Here is a 22049-nt window from a genome sequence, read left to right as displayed (position 1 = left end):
CGTTTGTTGTTTTGTATATTACGTTATTCTCATGTATCGTCATTTCATTCATTAAAGAACATGAGTAACAACCACGCTGCATTTCTGTCCAACTCTCTTTCTACAAACGAAGAACGCCGTTACATCAGGATACATTCTAGGCCTTACATTCTACATTTACATGTTGAAGTCGGAAGTTTACAAACACTTAGGTTGGAGTAATTAAAACGTGTTTTTTTCGACCACTCCACAAATGTCTTGTTAACAAACTATAGTTTTGGCAAGTCGGTTAGGACATCTATTTTGTGTATGACACAAGTCATTTCTCCAACAATTGTTTACAGATAGATTATTTCACTTATAATTCACTGCATCACAATTCCAGTGGGTCAGAAGTTTACATACACTAAGTTGACTGTGCCTTTAAACAGCTTGGAAAATTCCAGAAAATGATGTCATGGCTTTAGAAGCTTCTGACGGGCTAATTGACATCATTTGAGTCAATTGGAATTGTACCTGTGGATGTATTTCAAGGCCTACCTTCAAACTCAGTGCCTCTTTGCTTGACATCATGGGAAAATCTAAAGATATCAGCCAAGACCTCCGAAAAAAATGGTAGACCTCCACAAGTCTGATTCATCCTTGGGAGGAATTTCCAAAAGCCTGAAGGTACCATGTTCATCTGTAAAAATCATGTACAAACCATGGGACCAAGCAGCCGTCATACCGCTCAGGAAGGAGACGCGTTCTATCTCCTAGAGATGAACGTACTTTGGTGCGAAAAGTGCAAATCAATCCCAGAACAACAGCAAAGGACCGTGTGAAGATGCTGGAGGAAACAGGTACAAAAATATCTATATCCACAGTAAATCGAGTCCTATATCGACATAACCTGAGAGCCCGCTCAGCAAGGAAGAAGCCACTGCTTCAAAACCACCATAAAAACCCAGACTACGGTTTGCAACTGTACATGGGGACAAAGATCGTACTTTTTGGAGAAATGTCCTCTGGTCTGATGAAACAAAAATAGAACTGTTTGGCCATAATGACCATCGTTACGTTTGGAGGAAAAGGGAGAGGCTTGCAAGCCAAAGAACATCATCCCAACCGTGAAGCACAGGGGTGGCAGCATCATGTTGTGGGAGTGCTTTGCTGCAGGAGGGACTGGTACACTTCACAAAATAGTGACCCCAAACATACTTCCAAAGTTGTGGCAAAATGGCTTAAGGACAACAAAGTCAAGGTATTGGAGTGGCCATCACAAAGCCCTGACCTCAATACTATAGACAAATTGTGGGCAGAACTATAAAAGTGTGTGCGAGCAAGGAGGCCTACAAACCTGACTCAGTTACACCAGCTCTGTAAGGAGGAATGGGCCAAAATTCACCCAACTTATCGTGGGACGCTTGTGGAAGGCTACCCAAAACATTTGACCCAAGTTAAACAATTTAAAGGCACTGCTACCAAATACTAATTGAGTGTATGTAAACTTCTCACCCACTGGGAATGTGATGAAATAAATAAAAGCTGAAATAAATCATTCTCTCTACTATTATTCTGACAGTTCACATTCTTAAAATAAAGTGGTGATCCTAACTGACCTAAGACAGGGAATTTTTACTCGGATTAAATGTCAGGAATTGTGAAAAACTGAGTTTAAATGTATTTGGCTAAGGTGTATGTAAACTTCTGACTTCAACTGTACATTTACATTTAAGTCATTTAGCAGACGCTCTTATCCACATGTTTATTCTGTAGGCTTTACCTTCTACACATTTAGGATACATTCTAGGCCTTACATTCTACAATTAGGGTATATTTACCATAACAATCTAGGCTTTAAGCATCACATTCTACATCGGTTTTTAGGTTTTAGGTACTTCATTTACTTTCATATTTCAAGCATCACATTCAACATTGATATTCTGGTCTTTACATATTTCTATTCAAAGACAATATCCTGAATGTCATCCTGTGTAGCATGAAGAGTCAACAAACTGATCCTCCTGGGATGCATCTGCAGCAGGATGTACTGGAACAGCATCTGGGAACCAGCTGTCCCCCCCCCCCACACTCCCCAACTCAACTAGGAGATCTGTAGTCGGTCTCTTATTAAACAGGGTTCAACCTCTACCTTGATTGAAAACCTCTACCTAAACGGCCACCAACTACGACCAGAGCCACATATTAAGACAGTTTGGCCAGGTTTTGAAACGTTTCAATTCTACAAATGTTGGTGATGTAACAAGCAAAACAGACCAGAGAATTTTTGGATAACATGAATAAAGGGCATTGGATAACATGAATAAAGGGCATTGGATAACATGAATAACATGAATAAAGGGCATTGGATAACATGAATAAAGGGCATTGGATAACATGAATGAATAACATGAATAAATGAATAAAGGGCATTGGATAACATGAATGAATAACATGAATAAAGGGCATTGGATAACATGAATAAAGGGCATTGGATAACATGAATAACATTGGATAACATGAATAAAGGGCATTGGATAACATGAATAAATGAATAAAGGGCATTGGATAACATGAATAACAATAAAGGGCATTGGATAACATGAATAACATGAATAAAGGGCATTGGATAACATGAATAACATGATAAAGGGCATTGGATAACATGAATAAAGGGCATTGGATAACATGAATAACATGAATAAAGGGCATTGGATAACATGAATAACATGAATAAAGGGCATTGGATAACATAAAGGGCATTGGATAACATGAATAAAGGGCATTGGATAACATGAATAACATGAATAAAGGGCATTGGATAACATGAATAACATGAATAAAGGGCATTGATAACATGAATAACATAAATGAGTAAAGGGCATTGGATAACATGAATAAAGGGCATTGGATAACATGAATAACATGAATAAAGGGCATTGGATAACATGAATAACATGAATAAAGGGCATTGGATAACATGAATAAAGGCATTGGATAACATTGGATAACATGAATAACATGAATAAAGGGCATTGGATAACATGAATAATGAATAACATGAATAAAGGGCATTGATAACATGAATAACATGAATAAAGGGCATTGGATAACATGAATAACAATAAAGGGCATTGGATAACATGAATAAAGGGCATTGGATAACATGAATAACATGAATAAAGGGCATTGGATAACATGAATAACATGATAAAGAATAAAGGGCATTGGATAACATGAATAAACATAAAGGGCATTGGATGAATAAGGGCATTGGATAAAGGGCATTGGATAAATGAATAAAGGGCATTGGATAACATGAATAAAGGGCATTGATAACATGAATAACATGAATAAAGGGCATTGGATAACATGAATAACATTGGATAACATGAATAAAGGGCATTGGATAACATGAATAAAAGTAAAGGGCATTGGATAACATGAATAAAGGGCATTGGATAACATGAATAAAGGGCATTGGATAACATGAATAAAGGGCATTGGATAACATGAATAAAGGGCATTGGATAACATGAATAAAGGGCATTGGATAACATGAATAAAGGGCATTGGATAACATGAATAAAGGGCATTGGATAACATGAATAAAGGGCATTGGATAACATGATAAAGGGCAATAACATGAATAAAGGGCATTGGATAACATGAATAAAGGGCATTGGATAACATGAATAACATGAGTAAAGGGCATTGGATAACATGAATAAAGGGCATTGGATAACATGAATAAAGGGCATTGGATAACATGAATAACATGAATAAAGGGCATTGGATAACATGAATAAAGGGCATTGGATAACATGAATAACATGAATAAAGGGCATTGGATAACATGAATAAAGGGCATTGGATAACATGAATAAAGGAATAACATGAATAAAGGGCATTGGATAACATGAATAAAGGGCATTGGATAACATGAATAAAGGGCATTGATAACATGAATAACATGAATAAAGGGCATTGGATAACATGAATAAAGGGCATTGGATAACATGAATAAGGGCATTGGATAACATGAATAAAGGGCATGGATAACATGAATAAAGGGCATTGGATAACATGAATAAAGGGCATTGGATAACATGAATAAAGGGCATTGGATAACATGAATAACAATAAAGGGCATTGGATAACATGAATAAAGGGCATTGGATAACATGAATAAAGGGCATTGGATAACATGAATAAAGGGCATTGGATAACATGAATAAAGGGCATTGGATAACATGAATAAAGGGCATTGGATAACATGAATAAAGGATAACATGAAAAGGGCATTGGATAACATGAATAAAGGGCATTGATAACATGAATAACATGAATAAAGGGCATTGGATAACATGAATAAAGGGCATTGGATAACATAAAGGGCATTGGATAACATGAATAACATGAATAAAGGGCATTGGATAATAACATGAATAAAGGGCATTGGATAACATGAATGAGAATAAAGGGCATTGGATAACATGAATAAAGGGCATTGGATAACATGAATAAAGGGCATTGGATAACATGAATAAAGGGCATTGGATGAATAAAGGGCATTGGATAACATGAATAAAGGGCATTGGATAACATGAATAAAGGGCATTGGATAACATGAATGAATAACATGAATAAAGGGCATTGGATAACATGAATAAAGGGCATTGGATAACATGAATAAAGGGCATTGGATAACATGAATAAAGGGCATTGGATAACATGAATAAAGGGCATTGGATAACATGAATAAAGGGCATTGGATAACATGAATGAATAACATGAATAACATGGTAAAGGGCATTGGATAACATGAATAAAGGGCATTGGATAACATGAATAAAGGGCATTGAATAACATGAATAAAGGGCATTGGATAACATGAATAAAGGGCATTGGATAACATGAATAAAGGGCATTGGATAACATGAATGCATTGGATAACATGAATAAAGGGCATTGGATAACATGAATAAAGGGCATTGGATAACATGAATAAAGGGCATTGGATAACATGAATAAAGGGCATTGGATAACATGAATAAAGGGCATTGGATAACATGAATAAAGGGCATTGGATGAATAAAGGGCATTGGATAACATGAATAAAGGGCATTGGATAACATGAATAAAGGGCATTGGATAACATGAATAAAGGGCATTGGATAACATGAATAACATGAATAAAGGGCATTGGATAACATGAATAAAGGGCATTGGATAACATGATAACATGAATAAAGGGCATTGGATAACATGAATAAAGGGCATTGGATAACATGAATAACAATAAAGGGCATGGATAACATGAATAAAGGGCATTGGATAACATGAATAAAATAAAGGGCATTGGATAACATGAATAACATGAATAAAGGGCATTGGATAACATGAATAAAGGGCATTGGATAACATGAATAAAGAATAAAGTGGCATTGGATAACATGAATAAAGGGCATTGGATAACATGAATAAAGGGCATTGGATAACATGAATAAAGGGCATTGGATAACATGAATAAAGGGCATTGGATAACATGAATAAAGGGCATTGGATAACATGAATAACATGAATAAAGGGCATGATAAATAAAGGGCATGGATAACATTGGATAACATGAATAAAACATGATAACATAAAGGGCATTGGATAACATGAATAAAGGGCATTGAATAACATGAATAAAGGGCATTGGATAACATGAATAAAGGGCATGAATAACATGAATAAAGGGCATTGGATAACATGAATAACATGAATGAATAAAGGGCATTGGATAACATGAATAAAGGGCATTGGATAACATGAATAAAGGGCATTGGATAACATGAATAACATGAATAAAGGGCATTGGATAACATGAATAAAGGGCATTGGATAACATGAATAAAGGGCATTGGATAACATGAATGGCATTGGATAACATGAATAAAGGGCATAACATGATAACATGAATAAAGGGCATTGGATAACATGAATAAAGGGCATTGGATAACATGAATAAAGGGCATTGGATAACATGAATAAAGGGCATTGGATAACATGAATAAAGGGCATTGGATAACATGAATAACATGATAAAGGGCATTGGATAACATGAATAAAGGGCATTGGATAACATGAATAACATGAATAAAGGGCATTGGATAACATGAATAAAGGGCATTGGATAACATGAATAGGGCATTGGATAACATGAATAACATAGTAAAGGGCATTGGATAACATGAATAAAGGGCATTGGATAACATGAATAAAGGGCATTGGATGAATAAATAAAGGGCATTGGATAACATGAATAAAGGGATTGGATAACATGAATAAAGGGCATTGGATAACATGAATGAATAAAGGGCATTGGATAACATGAATAAAGGGCATTGGATAACATGAATAAAGGGCATTGGATAACATGAATAAAGGGCATTGGATAACATGAATGAATAACATGAATAAAGGGCATTGGATAACATGAATAACATGAATAAAGGGCATTGGATAACATGAATAAAGGGCATTGGATAACATGAATAACATGAGTAAAGGGCATTGGATAACATGAATAAAGGGCATTGGATAACATGAATAACATGAATAAAGGGCATTGGATAACATGAATAACATGAATGAATAACATGAATAAGGGCATTGGATAACATGAATAACATGAGTAAAGGGCATTGGATAACATGAATAAAGGGCAATGATAAATAACATGAATAAAGGGCATTGGATAACATGAATAAAGGGCAATGGATAACATGAATAACATGAATAAAGGGCATTGGATAACATGAATAAAGGGCATTGGATAACATGAATAACATGAATAAAGGGCATTGGATAACATGAATAAAGGGCATTGGATAACATGAATAAAGGGCATTGGATAACATGAATAAAGGGCATTGAATAACATGAATGAAAGGGCATTGGATAACATGAATAAAGGGCATTGGATAACATGAATAAAGGGCATTGGATAACATGAATAAAGGGCATTGGATAACATGAATAAAGGGCATTGGATAACATGAATAAAGGGCGTTGGATAACATGAATAAAGGCAAATCACCTGATTGGAACGGTACTTCACTGCATCACAATTCCCGTGGGTCAGAAGTTTACAAGTTGACTGTGCCTTTAAACAGCTTGGAAAATTCCAGAAAATGATGTCATGGCTTTAGAAGCTTCTGACGGGCTAATTGACATCATTTGAGTCAATTGGAATTGTACCTGTGGATGTATTTCAAGGCCTACCTTCAAACTCATTGCCTCTTTGCTTGACATCATGGGAAAATCAAATTTAACATTTAAATCTATTTAACATTCCGGAACTAATTAGGTCCATTGTTACTTAAAAAGATGAACACAGCCGTTCACAAAGGTTCATTTGGAAGGGATATAAATACCAAACTAATTTCACTTTTATTTTATTTTTAAAAGGTAAGGACACTATCTGTTCTCACTATCACCCCCTATCTTTCATAAAAACAGATTAAACCATTTTCTAAAACGGTCGTCCAATCTCAAAAACTTACTTACCCAAATTGTTACATCCAGACAAAAGCGGGTTTGTTAAAAAATGATTAATGATAACCTCTGTCTATTACATATCTTACATGCTTCATCAGAAACCAAAGGTCATAAGGCAGTTCTATTTATCGACTCAGAAAAGGCTGGAATGGTCATACTGTGTTTTTGATTGGTTGTGGAACATATGTGACTTGGCTCCAATTTCATTAACATGATTCAAATACTATGTCAATCCCTCAGCCATAGTAATAACGGGCAATACCTGCTCTGTTCCATTCAGAATAACTAGAAGTAGCAGGCAAGGTGATCCCATCTCCCCTCTGTCATTTTTTAAATTGTCTATGAAGACCCCTGCCCAGGCAATTTGACAACCAATACCTCTCAATTCTACAGATTGAGTCATTTCACTATACACTGACTATATATCTTACTTCATCTAGACAATCCCTCCCAAACGGTTTGAAGATCATACAAAAATAATGCTCTATCTCAAGTTACAAAAAAAATGTCAAATCAAATCTACCCTACTGCCTCTCAAGACCCCGATGGAGGACTCCATCTATTTATGGAATCCCAATTGTCTCCTATTTTAAATATTGAGGAATAGATACATTTCCTTTTTTTTATAGATAAAACCATCGTCAGAAACTTTAACAAAATGCTCAAATCAATTCAATCCGACCTCAGTTGATAGACTAATATCCCAGTTGATTTAACCAGCCGAATTAATATAAAATCGCCACGGCTGAATTTCTGTAGTTCAATGATTCCCTCGTCTCCCACTTCGGCCTATCGAGGAAAAATAGTGCAGTTTCTAAATGTATATGGTAAGGTAAGCGTTTCCGGATAAAATTAACAAACATACAAAAATGGAAAAATGTAGGAGGACTAACTGTACCAAACGTTCAATTGCATTTCCAGGCACTAGCGTTGCGTCCCATCCTGAAATTGGTTTAGACATCATTCTTCCACCCTCTGGCTGAGTATAGAGAGACATATGGTGTCTCCTACTGCCCTGGAAGAGGTGGTCTCCACTGATATAGCCTTTAAACAATGTAATATGGTGTCTCCTACTGCCCTGGAGGAGGTGGTCTCCACTGATATATCCCTTAAACAATGTAATATGGTGTCTCCTATTGTCCTGGAAGAGGTGGTCTCCACTGATATAGCCTTTAAACAATGTAATATGGTGTCTCCTATTGTCCTGGAAGAGGTGGTCCCTTATACAATGTAATATGGTGTCTCCTATTGTCCTGGAAGAGGTGGTCTCCACTGATATATCCCTTAAACAATGTAATATGGTGTCTCCTATTGTCCTGGAAGAGGTGGTCTCCACTGATATATCCCTTAAACAATGTAATATGGTGTCTCCTATTGTCCTGGTCTCCACTGATATATCCATTAAACAATGTAATATGGTGTCTCCTATTGTCCTGGAAGAGGTGGTCTCCACTGATATATCCCTTAAACAATGTAATATGGTGTCTCCTATTGTCCTGGAAGAGGTGGTCTCCACGGATATATCCCTTAAACAATGTAATATGGTGTCTCCTATTGTCCTGGAAGAGGTGGTCTCCACTGATATAGCCCTTATACAATGTAATATGGTGTCTCCTATTGTCCTGGAAGAGGTGGTCTCCACTGATACATCCCTTAAACAATGTAATACGGTGTCTCCTATTGTCCTGGAAGAGGTGGTCTCCACTGATATATCCCTTAAACAATGTAATATGGTGTCTCCTATTGTCCTGGAAGAGGTGGTCTCTACGGATATATCCCTTAAACAATGTAAACTATCCTTTGGTTCTGTTATTACTCACCCGTCTCTATTTGGCGTAAAATTGAAAGACAAAGTAATTAGGAATCAAAATGACATGTCTATACTCTAATACTTCACAATAATGCCTTGAGATCTGGAGGGACGTCTTTTGCACCCCCCCAATGGTCCAAATGTGGAATCCGTATCCTTGCCGATATCATGGACAGTAACGGTTTGAGAAAAGATTTGAAAGTCACATAGACATTACCAGGTAACTCCATTTCTCTAGATTTACACTTATGCTGGCTTATAAAGTCCTTTCGGAAACCCAACTACCGAACCATCCAATTACGGGATTTATCACTAAATGATCGCTAGAATATATAAACAACTTTTGGAAAGCTCTGAGCTAGCCAATAAAAAAGTATGGCCCACAGATCTAAGTGAATACGATCAACACTTTATAACTGAAACAGAATATGAAAAAATATGACCTTGGCATCCCGTAATCAAACCCAGATGTTTCCTCCAACACACACATTGGTGGGACTGGCGTCCGGGTTAAGTGAACAGTGTGTCAAGAAGCACTGCGCCTTGACAGGGCTGTATTTCAGTGGACCACCTCTCCCGAGTCCGTAGGGGAGCTGAGGCGATGGGACAAGACTGTAACTACCAATTGGATATCACACAATTGGGGAGAAAAAGGGGTAAAAGTACCAACAAAAATAAATAAATAGGAAGAAAAGCCTTCTTGATCATGTGAACTTTCATGTGCCTTAATAACAAACTTGTATGCCATCTGTAAATACAAATAAAATTGTTAAATTAAAAAGCCTAATTGATTTAGCCACGGAAAAAGTGAGGAACCTTCCCGCTAGCCATGATTGGCTGAGATAATGGATGGGCTGGGCATGCTAAGAGATGAGTACGGATTGGTCTGCCATGTACACACTGACAGGCTATTCACACCAATAACACCGACAGACTATTCACACCAATAACACAGACAGACTATTCACACCAATAACACTGACTATTCACACCAATAACACAGACTATTCACACCAATAACACTGACTATTCACACCAATAACACAGACAGACTATTCACACCAATAACACAGACAGACTATTCACACCAATAACACCGACTATTCACACCAATAACACCGACTATTCACACCAATAACACCGACTATTCACACCAATAACACAGACAGACTATTCACACCAATAACACAGACAGGCTATTCACACCAATAACACCGACTATTCACACCAATAACACAGACAGACTATTCACACCAATAACAAAGACAGACTATTCACACCAATAACACAGACAGACTATTCACACCAATAACACAGACAGACTATTCACACCAATAACACAGACAGACTATTCACACCAATAACACAGACAGACTATTCACACCAATAACACAGACAGACTATTCACACCAATAACACAGACAGACTATTCACACCAATAACACAGACAGACTATTCACACCAATAACACAGACTATTCACACCAATAACACAGACAGACTATTCACACCAATAACACTGACTATTCACACCAATAACACAGACAGACTATTCACACCAATAACACAGACAGACTATTCACACCAATAACACAGACAGACTATTCACACCAATAACACAGACAGACTATTCACACCAATAACACAGACAGACTATTCACACCAATAACATCAAAAGATATGAAGCTGCAGCTTGAGTCACATCAAGTACACACAGTGATAACTGTAATAATAATAACTGTCAATTCATGGATAATGTGGTGAAATAATAATGGACACTTCATGGATAATGTGGTGAAATGTTACAAAAGGACAGTTAGAAACCATAACTAAGTTAGCGTGTAAAGGCCATGCTGATTCACAGTGACGTAGACATAGATAGTCGTTGTTTGCCTGACGACTCACACTAAATTCTTCCGCTTAGTGTCGTGCTCTACATACAATCACAGGCGGGTGGCAGGGTAGCCTAGTGGTTAGAGTGTAGAGGTGGCAGGGTAGCCTAGTGGTTAGAGTGTAGAGGCGGCAGGGTAGCCTAGTGGTTAGAGTATAGAGGCGGTAGGGTAGCCTAGTGGTTAGAGTGTAGAGGTGGCAGGGTAGCCTAGTGGTTAGAGTGTAAGGCGGCAGGGTAGCCTAGTGGTTAGAGTGTAGAGGCCAGGGTAGCCTAGTGGTTAGAGTGTAGAGGTGGCAGGGTAGCCTAGTGGTTAGAGTGTAGAGGCGGCAGGGTAGCCTAGTGGTTAGAGTGTAGAGGCGGTAGGGTAGCCTAGTGGTTAGAGTGTAGAGGTGGCAGGGTAGCCTAGTGGTTAGAGTGTAGAGGCGGCAGGGTAGCCTAGTGGTTAGAGTGTAGAGGTGGCAGCGTAGCCAGTGGTTAGAGTGTAGAGGTGGCAGCGTAGCCTAGTGGTTAGAGTGTAGAGGTAAGCCTAGTGGTTAGAGTGTCATGGCATAAGTGGTTAGAGTGTAGAGATGGCAGCGTAAGTGGTTAGAGTGTAGAGATGGCAGCGTAGCCTAGTGGTTAGAGTGTAGAGGTGGCAAGCCTAGTGGTTAGAGTGTAGAGGTGGCAGCGTAGCCAGTGGTTAGAAAGGTGGCAGCGTAGCCTAGTGGTTAGAGTGTAGAGGGGGCAGGGTAGCCTAGTGGTTAGAGTTTAGAGGTGGCAGGGTAGTCTAGTGGTTAGAGTGTAGAGGTGGCAGATTGCCTAGTGGTTAGAGTGTAGAGGTGGCAGGTGGCCTAGTGGTTCGAGTGTAGAGGCGGCAGGTAGCCTAGTGGTTAGAGTGTAGAGGTGGCAGCGTAGCCTAGTGGTTAGAGTATAGAGATGGCAGCGTAGCCTAGTGGTTAGAGTGTAGAGGTGGCAGCGTAGCCTAGTGGTTAGAGTGTAGAGGCGGCAGGGTAGCCTAGTGGTTAGAGTGTAGAGGTGGCAGGTGGCCTAGTGGTTAGAGTGTAGAGGCGGCAGGGTAGCCTAGTGGTTAGAGTGTAGAGGTGGCAGGTGGCCTAGTGGTTAGAGTGTAGAGGCGGCAGGGTAGCCTAGTGGTTAGAGTGTAGAGGTGGCAGGTGGCCTAGTGGTTAGAGTGTAGAGGGGGCAGGGTAGCCTAGTGGTTAGAGTGTAGAGGTGGCAGGGTAGCCTAGTGGTTAGAGTGTAGAGGATGCAGGGTAGCCTAGTGGTTAGAGTGTAGAGGAGGCAGGGTAGCCTAGTGGTTAGAGTGTAGAGGCGGTAGGGTAGCCTAGTGGTTAGAGTGTAGAGGCGGTAGGGTAGCCTAGTGGTTAGAGTGTAGAGGCGGCAGGTAGCCTAGTGGTTAGAGTGTAGAGGCGGCAGGTGGCCTAGTGGTTAGAGTGTAGAGGCGGCAGGTGGCCTAGTGGTTAGTGTAGAGGTGGTAGGTAGCCTAGTGGTTAGAGTGTAGAGGCGGCAGGGTAGCCTAGTGGTTAGAGTGTAGAGGCGGTAGGGTAGCCTAGTGGTTAGAGTGTAGAGGTGGCAGGGTAGCCTAGTGGTTAGAGTGTAGAGGCGGCAGGGTAGCCTAGTGGTTAGAGTGTAGAGGTGGCAGCGTAGCCTAGTGGTTAGAGTGTAGAGGTGGCAGCGTAGCCTAGTGGTTAGAGTGTAGAGGAGGCAGGTGGCCTAGTGGTTAGTGTAGAGGTGGTAGGTGGCCTAGTGGTTAGAGTGTAGAGGCGGCAGGTGGCCTAGTGGTTAGAGTGTAGAGGCGGCAGGGTAGCCTAGTGGTTAGAGTGTAGAGGTGGCAGGTGGCCTAGTGGTTAGAGTGTAGAGGTGACAGGTAGCCTAGTGGTTAGAGTGTAGAGGCGGCAGGTAGCCTAGTGGTTAGAGTGTAGAGGCGGCAGGTAGCCTAGTGGTTAGAGTGTAGAGGTGGTATGGTAGCCTACTGGTTAGAGTGTAGAGGGGGCAGGGTAGCCTAGTGGTTAGAGTGTAGAGGTGGCAGGGTAGCCTAGTGGTTAGAGTGTAGAGGATGCAGGGTAGCCTAGTGGTTAGAGTGTAGAGGAGGCAGGGTAGCCTAGTGGTTAGAGTGTAGAGGCGGCAGGTGGCCTAGTGGTTAGAGTGTAGAGGCGGCAGGTAGCCTAGTGGTTAGAGTGTAGAGGTGGCAGGTAGCCTAGTGGTTAGAGTGTAGAGGCGGCAGGTGGCCTAGTGGTTAGAGTGTAGAGGCGGCAGGTAGCCTAGTGGTTAGAGTGTAGAGGTGGCAGGTAGCCTAGTGGTTAGAGTGTAGAGGTGGTAGGTAGCCTAGTGGTTAGAGTGTAGAGGAGGCAGGGTAGCCTAGTGGTTAGAGTGTAGAGGCGGCAGGTGGCCTAGTGGTTAGAGTGTAGAGGCGGCAGGTGGCCTAGTGGTTAGAGTGTAGAGGAGGCAGGGTAGCCTAGTGGTTAGAGTGTAGAGGCGGCAGGTGGCCTAGTGGTTAGAGTGTAGAGGCGGCAGGTGGCCTAGTGGTTAGAGTGTAGAGGGGGCAGGTGGCCTAGTGGTTAGAGTGTAGAGGTGGCAGGTAGCCTAGTGGTTAGAGTGTAGAGGGGCAGGTGGCCTAGTGGTTAGAGTGTAGAGGCGGCAGGTGGCCTAGTGGTTGGAGCGTTGGACTAGTAAACGAAAGGTTGGCAAGATCAAATCTCAGAGCTGACAAGGTAAAAATCTGTTAACTGCCTTGTTCAGGGGCAGAACGACAGGTTTTTTCTTGCATTAACAGGTGTTGTATTCTGCGTATGTGACAAATATCAATTGGTTTTGATTTGCTCGACTGAGCTCGCCTGTCAGTTCGGGGCGAATAGAATGGTCCCAAAACTGCAAAACCCATCTGACAACCCCATGCAGACTAGAGAAAACACTCAAAATTATTTGAAAGAATTCAAATAGTACTTGAACCCAGGTCCGGTCTGCTTTAAAACGTTCACCATATCGCCCCGTCTCCTGTCCCAGCAGTGGAAATTTACCCTGATAGAGAAATGCTATGAAAGAAAATGATATTTTTCCACTTTATTGACACACAATTAGCAAGTCGGAAATGTCCGCGTTTCTTTGGTCCGCCTAGCACGTTAACGCAGCATCATACACTGCCTTTGGGAAGGCGTTGCGTGAAGATAATTTAGCAACCTTGTGACGCACCATGACAACCGGAACGCGATTGGTCGACAGTCTGCAGGGTGGAGCGTTATACGCATTGAATTAGGATAGGAATTGAATGGTTTACAGGTCCTTCATAAGTGCTACCACACTTCCCAGCATAGTGAATGGTTTACAGGTCCTTCATAAGTGCTACCACACTTCCCAGCATAGTGAATGGTTTACAGGTCCTTCATAAGTGCTACCACACTTCCCAGCATAGTGAATGGTTTACAGGTCCTTCATAAGTGCTACCACACTTCCCAGCATAGTGAATGGTTTACAGGTCCTTCATAAGTGCTACCACACTTCCCAGCATAGTGAATGGTTTACAGGTCCTTCATAAGTGCTACCACACTTCCCAGCATAGTGAATGGTTTACAGGTCCTTCATAAGTGCTACCACACTTCCCAGCATAGTGAATGGTTTACAGGTCCTTCATAAGTGCTACCACACTTCCCAGCATAGTGAATGGTTTACAGGTCCTTCATAAGTGCTACCACACTTCCCAGCATAGTGAATGGTTTACAGGTCCTTCATAAGTGCTACCACACTTCCCAGCATAGTGAATGGTTTACAGGTCCTTCATAAGTGCTACCACACTTCCCAGCATAGTGAATGGTTTACAGGTCCTTCATAAGTGCAACCACACTTCCCAGCATAGTGAATGGTTTACAGGTCCTTCATAAGTGCTACCACACTTCCCAGCATAGTGAATGGTTTACAGGTCCTTCATAAGTGCTACCACACTTCTAACAGCACTTGCCTCAGTTTCACTCACCTCGTTTCCATTCCTCGAATGTTTATTTCTGGGGCCCCCATTTCCTTCTCGTCTTGAGGTGCAGAGAGGAGGAGTGTGTCTGTGTGTCTGCATTTCGCATGTTTTCCATTTGAAAATAAAAAGAGAGCCGCACACTCTAGGAGCTCAGATGCAAAAATGGTAATTACCAACGTTTCCACAGCCAAGCTGTCTTCATCGGGGTATATTGCATGTTTTCCATTTTTAAAAAATTCCTTTTAAACCTTAAACAGTTATGTTTATAAAAGTCTGTCTTTTTATTTTATTTAAACCTTTCTGGTGTCAATAACAATGCACAGGATTCACATAACAGATCCAGAGAGGATACTGTATATCTTGCCAGATACAACTCTGGGGAAGCAGTCCTAGTACATCCATCTACCTTCCAGGTTCCAGCAGCTGGATACAGCTCAGCAGTGACACTATAGGGCTCCGTAGGATCATATAGGCCTCCATAGGATCGTATAGGCCTCCGTAGGATCGTATGGGGCTCCGTAGGATCATATAGGCCTCCGTAGGATCATATAGGCCTCCGTAGGATCGTATGGGGCTCCGTAGGATCGTATGGGGCTCCATAGGATCGTATAGGGCTCCATAGGATCGTATAGGGCTCCGTAGGATCGTATAGGGCTCCGTAGGATCATATAGGCCTCCGTAGGATCATATAGGCCTCCGTAGGATCATATAGGCCTCCGTAGGATCATATAGGGCTCCGTAGGATCATATAGGGCTCCGTAGGATCGTATAGGGCTCCGTAGGATCGTATAGGGCTCCGTAGGATCATATAGGGCTCCGTAGGATCATATAGGGCTCCGTAGGATTATATAGGGCTCCGTAGGATCATATAGGGCTCCATTTGAAGGAACTCTACTAAAACTCCTCTCCTAAAACTCCTCTCCTAGGAGGGGACTCTACTAAAACTCCTCTCCTAGGAGGGGACTCTACTAAAACTCCTCTCCTAGGAGGGGACTCTACTAAAACTCCTCTCCTAGGAGGGGACTCTACTAAAACTCCTCTCCTAGGAGGGGACTCTACTAAAACTCCTCTCCTAGGAGGGGACTCTACTAAAACTCCTCTCCTAGGAGGGGACTCTACTAAAACTCCTCTCCTAGGAGGGGACTCTACTAAAACTCCTCTCCTAAAACTCCTCTCCTAGGAGGGGACTCTACTAAAACTCCTCTACTAAAACTCCTCTCCGAGGAGGGGACTCTACTAAAACTCCTCTCCTAGGAGGGGACTCTACTAAAGCTCCTCTCCGAGGAGGGGACTCTACTAAAGCTCCTCTCCGAGGAGGGGACTCTACTAAAACTCCTCTCCGAGGAGGGGACTCTACTAAAACTCCTCTCCTAGGAGGGGACTCTACTAAAACTCCTCTCCTAGGAGGGGACTCTACTAAAACTCCTCTCCTAAAACTCCTCTCCTAGGAGGGGACTCTACTAAAACTCCTCTCTCTCCGAGGAGGGGACTCTACTAAAACTCCTCTCCTAGGAGGGGACTCTACTAAAGCTCCTCTCCGAGGAGGGGAGGGGACTCTACTAAAACTCCTCTCCGAGGAGGGGACTCTACTAAAACTCCTCTCCTAGGAGGGGATTCTACTAAAACTCCTCTCCTAGGAGGGGACTCTACTAAAACTCCTCTCCTAGGAGGGGATTCTACTAAAACTCCTCTACTCTGTGGAGACACACACTGTTAAACTTAAGGAGACTTGAGCCAGTGTTTATTGGAGTCATTGGCATTTTGTTTCCTCATCTCTACTGCAAATTTCCTGTTATGGAAGTGACCTGCCTGACAATACCCTTGCTGCCCTCCCATTCGCTGCCTGACAATACCCTTGCTGCCCTCCCATTCGCTGCCTGACAATACCCTCGCTGCCCTCCCATTCGCTGCCTGACAATACCCTTGCTGCCCTCCCATTCGCTGCCTGACAATACCCTCGCTGCCCTCCCATTCGCTGCCTGACAATACCCTTGCTGCCCTCCCATTCGCTGCCTGGGGAATGAATACAGTGACAGTAGCCTATAGGGCTCTGGTCAACAGTTTTTATTTTACCTTTATTTAACTAGGTAAGACAGTTAAGAACAAATTCTTATTTTCAATGAAGACCTAGGAACAGTGCCTGTTCAGAACGACAGATTATTACCTTGTCAGCTCGGGGATTCGATCTTGCAACCTTTCGGTTACAAGTCCAACGCTCTAACCACTAAGCTACCTGCCACCCGGGAACCAGCCGGGAACCAGTCGGGAACCAGCCGGGACCCCCAGGCTGTAGTGACGCCACAACACAGCGACGCAGTGCCTCAGACCGCAGCTAATGAATTATTATAAAAGGGTGGGGGGGGGCAAAATACTAGCTTCATCACTTTCTAAACTGTGAGGTCCTTCCAATTCTAATCTCATAAATCCATTTTGTAAGGAAAATAAGGTGCAGTTTCTAATAAGATAATGTCCCATTACTCAGACCAGAACTGGGAAACGACCAGACTTGAAAAAGACAACCGAAAAAACAGCTTGTGAAAGTGAACGCTAAATAAATCAGTTATTACTGAAGGTGCACACACACACACACACACACACACACACACACACACACACACACTACAGCTGTAGTAGGTGAGCAGGGAAGGCTTATCTGTATCTGCACAGGGAGGTGGTTCCCTTCACTCTGACTGGCTTCATAGCTTGATAACCTACTGTTACACACACATAGACACACACATTACACAAACATTGCACACACACTACACACATTACACACACACACTACACACATACATACATACATACATACATACATACATACATACATACATACATACATACATACATACATACATACATACATACATACATACATACATACATACATACATACATACATACATACATACATACATACATACATACATACACATACACATACACATACACACACACACACACACACACACACACACACACAACTAAATACTGGTGGTTATCAGCCAGAACTCCAGAGTTTCACAGTAAAAGTGATTAAGCTTTTGACCATTGTAATGCTGCATATTTTCCTGCTTTGGGCTCCAGGCCTAATACGTGTAGAGAGCACCACCAGACTAACAGCAGAGAGCACCACCAGACTAGCATCAGAGAGCACCACCAGACTAACATCAGAGAGCACCACCAGACTAGCATCAGAGAGCACCACCAGACTAACATCAGAGAGCACCACCAGACTAGCATCAGAGAGCACCACCAGACTAGCATAGAGCACCACCAGACTAGCATCAGAGAGCACCACCAGACTAGCATCAGAGAGCACCACCAGACTAGCATAGAGCACCACCAGACTAACAGCAGAGAGCACCACCAGACTAGCATCAGAGAGCACCACCAGACTAGCATCAGAGAGCACCATCAGACTAGCAGCAGAGAGCACCACCAGACTAGCATCAGAGAGCACCATCAGACTAGCATCAGAGAGCACCACCAGACTAGCATCAGAGAGCACCACCAGACTAGCATCAGAGAGCACCACCAGACTAGCATCAGAGAGCACCAGACTAGCATCAGAGAGCACCACCAGACTAGCATCAGAGAGCACCACCAGACTAGCAGAGAGCACCACCAGACTAGCATCAGAGAGCACCACCAGACTAGCAGCAGAGAGCACCACCAGACTAGCATCAGAGAGCACCACCAGACTAGCATCAGAGAGCACCACCAGACTAGCATCAGAGAGCACCACCAGACTAGCATCAGAGAGCACCACCAGACTAGCATCAGAGAGCACCACCAGACTAGCATCAGAGAGCACCACCAGACTAACAGCAGAGAGCACCACCAGACTAGAATCAGAGAGCACCACCAGACTAACAGCAGAGAGCACCACCAGACTAGCAGCAGAGAGCACCACCAGACTAGCAGCAGAAAGCACCACCAGACTAGCATCAGAGAACACCAGACTAGCATCAGAGCACCACCAGACTAGCATCAGAGAGCACCACCAGACTAGCATCAGAGAGCACCACCAGACTAGCATCAGAGAGCACCACCAGACTAGCATCAGAGAGCACCACCAGACTAGCATCAGAGAGCACCACCAGACTAGCATCAGAGAGCACCATCAGACTAGCAGCAGCAGAGAGCACCACCAGACTAGCAGCATCAGAGAGCACCACCAGACTAGCATCAGAGAGCACCACCAGACTAGCAGCAGCAGAGAGCACCACCAGACTAGCAGCAGCAGAGAGCACCACCAGACTAGCAGCAGCAGAGAGCACCACCAGACTAGCATCAGAGAGCACCACCAGACTAGCATCAGAGAGCACCACCAGACTAGCATCAGAGAGCACCACCAGACTAGCATCAGAGAGCACCACCAGACTAGCATCAGAGAGCACCACCAGACTAGCATCAGAGAGCACCACCAGACTAGCATCAGAGAGCACCACCAGACTAGCATCAGAGAGCACCACCAGACTAGCATCAGAGAGCACCACCAGACTAGCATCAGAGAGCACCACCAGACTAGCATCAGAGAGCACCACCAGACTAGCATCAGAGAGCACCACCAGACTAGCATCAGAGAGCACCACCAGACTAGCATCAGAGAGCACCACCAGACTAGCATCAGAGAGCACCACCAGACTAGCATCAGAGAGCACCACCAGACTAGCATAGAGCACCACCAGACTAGCAGCAGAGAGCACCACCAGACTAGCAGCAGAGAGCACCACCAGACTAACAGCAGAGAGCACCACCAGACTAGAATCAGAGAGCACCACCAGACTAACAGCAGAGAGCACCACCAGACTAGCAGCAGAGAGCACCACCAGACTAGCAGCAGAAAGCACCACCAGACTAGCATCAGAGAGCACCACCAGACTAGCATCAGAGAGCACCACCAGACTAGCATCAGAGAGCACCACCAGACTAGCATCAGAGAGCACCACCAGACTAGCATCAGAGAGCACCACCAGACTAGCATCAGAGAGCACCACCAGACTAGCATCAGAGAGCACCACCAGACTAGCATCAGAGAGCACCATCAGACTAGCAGCAGCAGAGAGCACCACCAGACTAGCAGCATCAGAGAGCACCACCAGACTAGCATCAGAGAGCACCACCAGACTAGCAGCAGCAGAGAGCACCACCAGACTAGCATCAGAGAGCACCACCAGACTAGCATCAGAGAGCACCACCAGACTAGCATCAGAGAGCACCACCAGACTAGCATCAGAGAGCACCACCAGACTAGCATCAGAGAGCACCACCAGACTAGCATCAGAGAGCACCACCAGACTAGCATCAGAGAGCACCACCAGACTAGCATCAGAGAGCACCACCAGACTAGCATCAGAGAGCACCACCAGACTAGCATCAGAGAGCACCACCAGACTAGCATCAGAGAGCACCATCAGACTAGCATCAGAGAGCACCACCAGACTAGCATCAGAGAGCACCACCAGACTAGCATCAGAGAGCACCAGACTAGCATCAGAGAGCACCACCAGACTAGCATCAGAGAGCACCACCAGACTAGCATCAGAGAGCACCACCAGACTAGCATCAGAGAGCACCACCAGACTAGCATCAGAGAGCACCACCAGACTAACAGCAGAGAGCACCACCAGACTAACAGCAGAGAGCACCACCAGACTAGCATCAGAGAGCACCACCAGACTAGCATCAGAGAGCACCACCAGACTAGCATCAGAGAGCACCACCAGACTAGCATCAGAGAGCACCACCAGACTAGCATCAGAGAGCACCATCAGACTAGCATCAGAGAGCACCACCAGACTAGCATCAGAGAGCACCACCAGACTAGCATCAGAGAGCACCACCAGACTAGCATAGAGCACCACCAGACTAACAGCAGAGAGCACCACCAGACTAGCATCAGAGAGCACCACCAGACTAGCATCAGAGAGCACCACCAGACTAGCATCAGAGAGCACCACCAGACTAGCATCAGAGAGCACCACCAGACTAGCATCAGAGAGCACCACCAGACTAGCATCAGAGAGCACCACCAGACTAGCATCAGAGAGCACCACCAGACTAGCATCAGAGAGCACCACCAGACTAGCATCAGAGAGCACCACCAGACTAGCATCAGAGAGCACCATCAGACTAGCATCAGAGAGCACCACCAGACTAGCAGCAGAGAGCACCACCAGACTAGCATCAGAGAGCACCACCAGACTAGCACTAGCATCAGAGAGCACCACCAGACTAGCAGCAGAGAGCACCACCAGACTAGCATCAGAGAGCACCACCAGACTAGCATCAGAGAGCACCACCAGACTAGCATCAGAGAGCACCACCAGACTAGCATCAGAGAGCACCACCAGACTAGCATCAGAGAGCACCACCAGACTAGCATCAGAGAGCACCACCAGACTAGCATCAGAGAGCACCAGACTAGCATCAGAGAGCACCACCAGACTAGCATCAGAGAGCACCAGACTAGCAGCAGAGAGCACCACCAGACTAGCAGCAGAGAGCACCACCAGACTAGCAGCAGAAAGCACCATCAGACTAGCATCAGAGAGCACCACCAGACTAGCATCAGAGAGCACCACCAGACTAGCATCAGAGAGCACCACCAGACTAGCATCAGAGAGCACCACCAGACTAGCATCAGAGAGCACCACCAGACTAGCATCAGAGAGCACCAGACTAGCATCAGAGAGCACCACAAGACTAGCATCAGAGAGCACCAGACTAGCATCAGAGAGCACCATCAGACTAGCAGCAGAGAGCACCACCAGACTAGCATCAGAGAGCACCATCAGACTAGCATCAGAGAGCACCACCAGACTAGCATCAGAGAGCACCACCAGACTAGCATCAGAGAGCACCACCAGACTAGCA

General features: G+C 43.7%; 1 protein-coding gene across 1 annotated transcript in view; it reads right to left on the bottom strand.

Annotated features, from left to right (window-relative positions):
* The window catches only part of LOC124024914 (centromere protein P), a 197557-nt gene that overhangs the window by 112345 nt on the left and 63163 nt on the right, over positions 1 to 22049 (bottom strand). The gene's annotated exons all lie outside the window — the stretch shown is intronic.

This window comes from Oncorhynchus gorbuscha, linkage group LG03 (genome assembly GCF_021184085.1).
Source record: "Oncorhynchus gorbuscha isolate QuinsamMale2020 ecotype Even-year linkage group LG03, OgorEven_v1.0, whole genome shotgun sequence".
NCBI classification, from domain to species: Eukaryota; Metazoa; Chordata; class Actinopteri; order Salmoniformes; family Salmonidae; genus Oncorhynchus; species Oncorhynchus gorbuscha.
Note: the sequence above shows the minus strand (reverse complement) of the source record. Positions and strands in the feature narration are given on the sequence as shown.